This window comes from Strigops habroptila, chromosome 5 (assembly GCF_004027225.2).
Source record: "Strigops habroptila isolate Jane chromosome 5, bStrHab1.2.pri, whole genome shotgun sequence".
In the NCBI taxonomy this organism is placed as follows: domain Eukaryota; kingdom Metazoa; phylum Chordata; class Aves; order Psittaciformes; family Psittacidae; genus Strigops; species Strigops habroptila.
Window position 1 is genome coordinate 31,732,384 of NC_044281.2, and position 9,610 is coordinate 31,741,993.

Genomic DNA, 9,610 nt, shown 5'->3' on the forward strand with positions numbered 1-9,610 from the left:
ATGCGTTGAAGGACTCCACAATTTTGGTGCAGTTGGGGTCCTCAAAGGGACAAGAGATTCCCCCTTTGAATGGGCTGATTATTCACATGAACAAAATCTAAGTAAAGGAAAGAAAGAAAAGCTCTCCTCTGAATTTAGGTCAGCTAATTTACCTTTTTATATATGTGTAGAGCAGATTGTTAGATTCTCTGGAATAATGTGAGGTCCAGTGCAGAGTTTCTCACTAGAGCTTCAGATTGCTTCACTCCAGCTTAGGAAAGAGCAGCAGCAGCAGCAGCTTCCATTTAAATACAGGAGACAGCAGGGTCTGCACATGCGCAGTTTGAAGATTGTTCCATGCAGATTCCAGCTTCACTTTAATGAAAGTATATCAAACTGATGCTGACTTAAAAGTGCTGTTTTCTTTTTTGCCTTTGACAGTTATATGTCTGAATTATAATGCTATATCCACGTTATCCACATATCCACATATGAAAACAAGTTAAAAGGTTGACTTCACTGTCTGTAGTAAGTATTAGACTTTACTGTTCATTATCACTGTATCAGTAAATTAGTTTTTTGTAGTCTGCTTTTAAAGAAGATGTATGTGTACAGTTCTGCTGAAATTGGCTGAACTCAAATAGATTCTGATATTTAACAATGTGCTTGTGTGCACTTCTGTCTTGTAGAATTTAGGTCACAGTTATTTGTTGGTCCACTTCTAAAAATAAACAAAAAATAAGGATAAAACCTACTGACATCATCCTTTTTGGCTCTTCAGTTAAAACAATAAATAAATAAAACCACAAAACCCCAGGCAGATACCTTAGGTAGAGAACAGCAAATAACCACTTCTTTCAAGCTTTGTCTGCTTTCTTTTACAGTTGTGTTTAGTTAGCGTGTACATGGACAGATTTTTATTCACACAAATCGTCCTTTACACTGCACTGTGCGAAGAGATACGAATTGCTGTATTCGCAGTTGAAGGCCCATTACTGTGGTAAAGTGAAGTTTAATTGCAATAGAGAATTAAGCACAGAGTATGAAAAAGCTGTTCCAGCAGATAACTGCAGCCTGAATATCACAGAGTTTAGGCCTTCCACCCACTGTCAAAATGACCTTAATGAAAGCTATCAGCTTCATTGCAGTTGGTAATAAAAACAGATGGTGTGAACTGTTCCTGGAGGCCCTTGCGAGAAGGTTGTTATAGTACCAGTGGGATCTGTATTCCTTCAGCTCTGCGTGGATTCCCATTCTCACGTACTTTTCCTTAAATTAGCACTTGCACAACCTAACCTTAAACTGGAGGAAAAGGGATTGCATTTCTTTGCATGAACAGGAGCTATGCCTCTGTATCAAAGGCGCTCATGTATAGTGCTGCAAATTCCCTTTCCTTGATAGTCATTCACGGCATGTAGCATTTACCTTGTGTCACCAGGCCACTGAACATTAACCACAGGAGACACTTCTGAGACTACAGGTGCTCAAACTGTGAGATCTTAAAAATAATTATTAGGAGTCTTGTTGTGAAAGGCAGAGAGATTTCACTGAGTATCTCTACCCTGCAGTGTTAGGTAGACACAACCAAGCCAGATTTAAACTAGCTGTGGCAGAACTGATCCCAGAGGTGGCTAATCCTGACAATTTTCAACATTGTCGGTGTCTGAAATTTTGTGGTCATTTTCTAGGGTGTGTTCTTCCCCTTTTCTCTATGTGTGACATCAGACACATGAATATCAGGGCAATAGTGGATATGATATTAATGCTATGAACTTCAAAAGACACTGATGTGAACTCCAAATCCATCACTGTATCACTGTATCACTGTATTCCTGGATACACAGTGTTTGCATGCAGCACACTGTAGGTATGAGACAGCAAACAGTGGTGTTGGACATTCTGACAGGACCCTTTTGGAAGGTAATTTTGCATTTTACTACTAAAAAGGCAGGAGATGTCATTACAGAAAGCCACAATGTGAAACTGTCAAAAAATTGTACTTTCTTCAAATTAAGCTTGTCAAGGGAACAGAGCAGAAAGTATATTTTAATTATGAAGTGCAAAGAAAGGAGGCAGTGGGAGATTTGTGTGAACTTTATGTTCAAAGAAGTTCCGTACAGTTACATCCTGCTCTTATCAAACTGATAAGATATAAAGTTTGAGACATATAATCTTCAAGGACAGGCATAAATACTAGGTCAGAGGTGTTCTTTGACTTGGTATTCTAATTTCTTTGCTCAAATCCACTTAGTTTTCTGCTTTATGTCTTAGTCTTGCACAATGCCAACACTCATTCTCTTTACATACAGCTTGTACATTAAGTTTTTCTTTTCCCTGGGTCACAGATTACATTTTTCTTCCTTCTTATTTCCTCTCATCTTAATAACAACTTAGTGCACTGAAAATATTTCATTTCCAATTAGCCTGGAAGCATTCAATTTTTGGTATTGTTAGGGGAGCCCATAATATGTCTGGCAGAGTAATCAAATCATGGAATAAATGTAATCTTTTTTAAAGTAAATCGGACATTATAGAAACTATGTATCTTCTTGATTCATTAGATTTGGTGGTGGTGTACTTTCCAGATAGAATAATAAGATTAGTACAGCAGCTCTCAAGAGTATATTATGAAAGCATATGCAGTATAAAGGAGAGAAAGAAAATTTTCCCAGTGAGAAGTGGGTGCTAGTCCAAAGAAGGCTATTGATTTGTTATCCTTCCTTAGCCTCTGGGGCCCATTTTTGTGAATGCTAAGCATTTGCAAGCTAGAGGTGAAATTATTTCTGAAAATTGGACCCTAACACTAAGATGCATGTCCAATGGAAATGTTCTCATATGATTACAGTTGTCTGATCCTGTATAACGGCCAATTGCTAGAGGCGATTCAGCTGACCTATTTTCTGTGCAATGCATCAGCTTCCATGGAAGGAAGTCATGTCCTAGAACTGCAGAAGGTGTTAAGTATGAGACACCTCATTTTCTGTACCTAGGACTTGGGAGTTCAGACAAAGACATAAAATAGCAAATCATTCACAGAACTTTTCTCTCAGATTTGCTTTTGTTTTATATGCAGTATTAAATCAGAGAGAACAGCTCAAAGTCTTTCACTGAGCGATAATTGTTTTTCTTTAAGGTTATCTCACTTAAAGTTACCAGAACACTAGACTTACGGATCTGGAGGGAAATTTGCCCTCTGTCTCTTCCTTTTTCATTCTCTACCAAAAGCTTAGCTGTGTTGTATCCCTGGAAAACTTAATGGTGGAAATGTATCAGTTCATAACCTCAGGTACTTACTAAAGCTATCCAGCTCATCCTAAATTTTTCAAATATTTCTGCCAGTGTTGTGTGAGAAACATGCCAGAAACCCACCTGGCTTATGGCCCAGGTCTGAATTACCCTCCAGTCACTTCTGGAGAGAAGAAAACATGCCCAGAATTCATCTTTGAGTCCTCTCACATTGAAGTACAGTGAAAACATCTTTCCCTGTCCGGACTTTCACCTGCTCCTCTGTGGTGGGTTGACCCTGGCTGGATGTCAGGTGCCCATCAAGCCACTCTGTCACTCCCCTCCTCAGCAGGGGAAGAAGGGGAGGAAATAAGATGGAAAAAATTTGTGGGTCAAGATAAAGGCAATTTAATAAAACAAAAGCAAAGACCAGACGTGGAAGCAAAGGAAAACAAAATATTTATTCTCTACTTCCCATCAGCAGGCGATGTCCAGCTATTTCCCAGGAAGTAGGGCTTCAATATACATAGTGATTGCTACACTAAACATCCTAACACATGCTCCCCTTCCTCCTTTCTCTTAGCTTTTATTGCTGAGCAGACATTATATGGTGTGCAATATCTCTTTGGTCAGTTTGGGTCAGCTGTCCTGGCTGTTCTCCCTCCTAGGATCTTGCCCACTCCCAGCCTAGTGGCAAGGGGGAAATCTTGGAGGGACAGCCTTGATGCTGTCAGACTAGCCAGAACACTGGTGTGTTATCAATGCCATTCTAGCTACCAGCACAAAGCACAGCACTGAGAGCTGCTACGGGGAAAATTAACTCCATTTCAGCCAAACCAAATACAACTTCTTGATACTGAGCCATTCCACGAAACTGAGAAAATTGCCTAACAAGGCAAGGGAAAGATAATACATGAGTAAAATTTAATTAAAGTCCAAATGAGCTTAGGAGTTCTTTCACAATGAGTGAAAGGGAGCAGTGTCTTCTTCTTTGGCTGGGAGCTCTGTGTGGAATTCGGTTTTAACTGATCTGCAGGAATACAGAATGGAGTGAAAGAACAGGTAATTTGTTACTTAGAAGATAAGCAGACTGCTGTTTGAGAGTTAGAAGACCAGGGGTATGGTCAGCCAACTTTAATGTCCCTGAGACATATTTACAAAAGCTCACTTGGGCTTCCTTTAGTTTTCCAAAAGATTACCTAGGTTTCCAAGGCCAGCATAAGGAAAGTGGAATAGACTACTCAATTGTAGGAAAGGTAAAGTCCCACTTGTCTTTGATACAAAGAAGATACTGTGCAGATACAGTTCTGACACTTGGGTTACCACAAATGAAGAATGCACAAGGTGAGGAAGTTGGGTATTTCTGAGGCTTACTGATAAGTTGTGTGATTTTTTTCCCCCATTATGACAGGGAGAATGATAGTGATAACCCCTGTAAAACATCTTGGGGATAACAATGCTGCCCTCAAAATATGCTCTGCTTGCCTTCTAGACACACAAGGTCTTCCTGTAAGTCTTGGGACAGAGGGAGGAATTACTGTTTTTTCACTTGAGAGCCTATCCATTTTCAGTATCTCTCTTTCAAATGCAATACCACATTATAAAATCTGAGTCCATTGCAGCCTTCCTTACACATTCCCTCCTGTAAAGAAGTTGTAAGCCCTGGCTATCTGGTGTGGTATTGCTTGTCAGTGGCAGTAACATCTGAAAACACATTTCCCTGAGAGACCTACTTTTGTACTGGTACCTGCAACAAAGTTGTCTGCTTAGATATGCAGGTGAAAACTGATCGCTCATTTTATACAGAAATCTGGTTTCAACCATCTGTGTTCTTTTTGCCTTTTAACAACTAAGATCTGTTGGGATCTCTCCCACTTCCTAGCTGTTCCCAGACAGTGTACTGCAATTTTGGCACCCCAAATAACAAAGCAGGGAGAGAGTTGTGTGATATGTATCTTCTTAGTGCTGTATTAATCATAGAAATTAAGTTTAGTTATTCATGCCTGGAGTAACTTGGAAAGGGGATATGGAGGCAAGAACACCCTTTATAAATAAAATGGTTAAATTGGACACAAAGTTCTGTACTGCCTGTTTGGGAGCATACTCTTGGGACTACCCAAAAATCAACAGACAAAACAGAAAACAGTAAATCAAATCAACGTGCTTTCTGCTCAGGTGTAGAAATGAATAATTTGCCTTATAGGTAGTTCTAATTTTATGGGGTAGCCAAGATCTACAGTGAACAGCAAAAGCACGAACTGCAGGGTACGGGCAGCAAGCGTGTAGCACTATGGAGCTGTTTAGCCTCACAGCAGAAGAGCGAGAATCCCAGGGCTGGACTGAATACAGAAGCTCCATACCAGAAAGGATGGTTTAGAAAAGTGCATTCAAGCACAAGTTTTTTTCTAAGACTTAAAAAAAATTAAAAAAAAAAAAAAAAATTGAAAGTCTTTTCCACTGAGATGAAAAGACTATATCAGTGATCCCTTCAAGAGCATGAATTCAGCTCTGTAACATGGCATTAGACTGCCACTCTATGGCAAGACCCAATCCAGCAGGTGTTCTGCCTTAGTTTCCCCAGGAATATTTCCAGCTTACTTTAGTGGCTTATGGCTTCAAGGTCAGGTAGCTTGAAAAGGTCAACCCACCTCTGTCTCTCTTGTCCTTCCTCACAGAGTCTGAAGACAAAGTAGTCACACTGAGAGATCTCCATACCAGCCAAGGTGGATTTGCAGCGCCTCCAAAAAAAATCTTCTTACCTTGTTTTGTGGGCTGAGCTGTCAGATTCATCCTTCTCTATCTCCTAAGGCTTAACCTCTTTGCGAAGCCTACCCTTCTCCAGAGAGCTCTGGTTAGCCAAACATTTCTCAAATAACTTCAGCTGGAAGCTTCCCTACTTCCAGTTCCCAAATAAGAGCTCTCACATTTCCACCCCCTCTCACACATGTGAAATAAAGCTGATTGTACTGTGCAGGTGCAGTCTAGTGCCAACTGTAGGCAGGGACAAATCATATTTTTAAGATGACATAAAAGTTACTGTATCATTGCAGAGAGAACAGCCTCCCCATCCTTCTGGCAATAATTAGATGCAAAACTTAAAGGAAACTTCCCTTACTACTCTCGTGCCCATAATAAATCAGGTCTGTGCCACAGACAGCTCAGTCTGCGGTGGGCTGAAACGTGGGGTCAGCACATGGTGGTCTCCAAGCTGCCTTGTCGTTGCTGGAAGTAGGCATTACGAAATATTTGCTTATGCAGAGATCGAGCAGAACAGTGTGTTTCTGAGGTAGGGTAGGACTCCGATGAAAAAAAGGAGCATTGGTAGAAAAGGGGTGAGAAATATATTTGCAGAGAAATGCTATTTATCAAGGGTTTTCCCCCCATCAAGTACTGGTGGCCATTAGCGGTCCACACAGTGGCCAGTGGCAGCCAGCAGTGCCAGGTTTGGGTCAGCATTAATAGAGAGCTTGTACTGCTTACAGGAAGAACAATTGGTACCTTTTTTTTATTTTGATTGTTTGGGTTTTTTTAATCTTGTGTGCTTATGTAGTAGTTACTTCTGAAATAGAAAGAACTCCACAACTAGAGCCTGTCACAGGGAGGGGCTGCAGAAATATCTTGATAGGTAAGATAGAGGACAGTAATGGAGACAGCCACATGTCTGACAAAAAGACTAAGGGAAGAGGAACAATAAAAAGCAATTTGTACCCACACACAGCAATCGAAATGAAAACCCTGGGGCTTGAGAAATAATAGTTCGTGATAACCAGAAGGTAAACAAAGTGTGATCTCACTTGGTATTAAGAATTATCGTCTTTGTCCTCAGATAATAGAACTATTGTCTTCAAACGATACACAGAGAATATATATACTGCCCTGATGGTTATACAGCTATTTTTCCTGGTGCATATTGTCTTGTTTTACAACATCCCTGTGAAAGAAATCCTCCCCTTTCTAGAAATACCATCAGTGACTCTGGGAAAAAAAAACAACCAACCAACCAACCAAACAAAACCATCATTGTTAATCCACTGGTGGGAGATGTGCTTATAAGCAGACAGCTTTAGCACTGACTGCAGCTTAAGTCTCAGCAGCTCTCAGCTATTGCTCACAGCTATTGCCCTGTGCCTTGCTGTTCTAGACTGCGCTATGCCCATTACTTTCACGTATTTGGGCAGGATGAGGAGGGACCACTCACTATCGTCACTGAATTTTCAAAATCTTGTATTTGAATTGTTTCTGAAAACAGCCTGAAGAGTGAGTGCAAATTAAGAATACCAGAGGATATTTTAGACAAGTCTGTAAGAGTTTTCCATGCAAGTGTCCTGCCCAAGATAAAATGGCCAGCAACAGCTGAAATGGAAGCAGTGTTTGGTTCAGACTATAACCATTAAGTATTTGTGCAGGATTCTGTCATGATCATTGGGAAAAGAGATGTTATGAGGAGTTTGTTACTGCTGCAAGTTGTAACCTTGCACAAAAAGTCCAAAATCAAACAGACCTAATGCTTAAGCTAGAAGAGTTTTATAATTAGAGCTTTTCAGTGTACAGCAGTGTAAAGACATATGCCCATTTCTTTATAAACTATTCTGCTAGTGCTACCATCCAGCCCGTCATCACCTTGGACTCTGATTTCCCAAGTGTTCACGAGGCCTCTAAATGAACAGATTCTTCTTTGTTTAACTCTGTAGTGTAGCCTTTATTAATACCTACTCTGCTAAAAGCCTCCTCTGGATCCACACTGACTTCTGTTTCAGTTGCTATGACATGCTTTTTCTCTGACCTTAATTAATGGAATGCACAGGGCAATTAGCACAAGGCTGCAGACAGGATGCAAGTGTGCCACTGTGGCTGTGTCCGGCTCAGTCTGAGCCCTTTTTGTCTTGATCCTGTTCCTCTCCTAGCCCATTGCTTTGACTGTTATTGCTATGCATCCCCTTCTTTGACCCCGCTTTGCTATTAAATCAGATATATATTGCTGGTCTTCACTTCCAAGGGCCTCCATGGATTATGCATCTCCCGCCTACGTACAATCTTTCAGACAGCATTGACTTGCCTGCTCTCCCATCCTGTCAGTCAGTGATGCTCATTTCCACCATTTACTGAACATAGTTTCCAACATGCATGATTTGCTTGTCTTTATGCAGTTCCTCATGCTGGTGGCAATGGCAGTAGGAGACACTGACAATAGCTAGGCTGCAGGTACACAGGGCCTGCTGGCCGTATTGACAGCACTGGCCTATATTATATTATTGTTACCTGCTACTTTCCTGTCAGTATGCCTCCACTTCTTGTCTCCCTATACTTTGATAACAAGCTCTTTGGAACAGAGACTTTTTATTCCGTGCTGGTATAATGCTTTGATTTGTGTAACATTTCTAGGCATGAGAGTAATGTGAACATGGTGGGCTTTTATTCTCTGGTGGTGTCATGAATTTCCTTAACAACTATATTCTGCTTAATTTTGTGGTGATTGTTCAGTAGTGAGTGAGTTGGTGAATAGTTCAATATGGTTACAATAAAAAGTCGACTGAAGCTCATGGTTTTGTTTTAATAAAAATGTGGACATCTGTTTGAAGATTGTTTTCAGAGTTTAAAAAGCAAAAGAGAAAGCCTTCTGTATAAATAAACATCTCAAAAGCAAACCTATATGAACTGAAATGATAAAAACCACTGGCACTGATCCTTAGAAAGCCAAACTATTATTTCTCACTTTACTTTTATAGTTCTGCCTGCTCCATATGGAACTGGCAATCCTGTTCATGACTTGCAGATGATAGTTGAGCAGTAATTTTGTGGCACAGCAGACAAACATAGACAAATGTCTTCTCTACTTACTGTAAGAATTTTTCCCTGAAGAATATCCTGAAATTCATGTATGTGACTGGGAAAGATGGACACTGCATTCTTTCTGTTTTTTTGAGATGGCTACAAATATGCTTGAAACACCAAAAAACATTAAAACATGCATCCTTGGATATGGACTTAATTTCTGGGCCTCATTCCCCAAAGCAGTTGAGCTATTTTGCACACCACCATACAGTTTCCCCCTTGTACGAACTGAAACTTCAGAATGCCACCAGTAGAAAGTGACTGACCTCTGCCTGTATAATAACCAAGTGGTTCCCATTATGAGGGACATCAGATTTAGACAGACCTTATCTCATTTCTGAGTGAATGATTCAGCTACTTCTTTTCCTAGTAAGAAAATCATTATACTTTTTTCTAAGCAGAATTTCAGTAATGGGACTTAAAACTGCAGAACACCTGAAAAAGAACAGACCCCTAGAGGCATTTTTCCAAAGAACAGACATTTAGAGGCATTATCCCCTATTTCTGTTTACAGACACGTTTTCTTCGCATGTTTTTACCCTTTTTTGCAGCTTTAGTAACGCAATGTAATTTA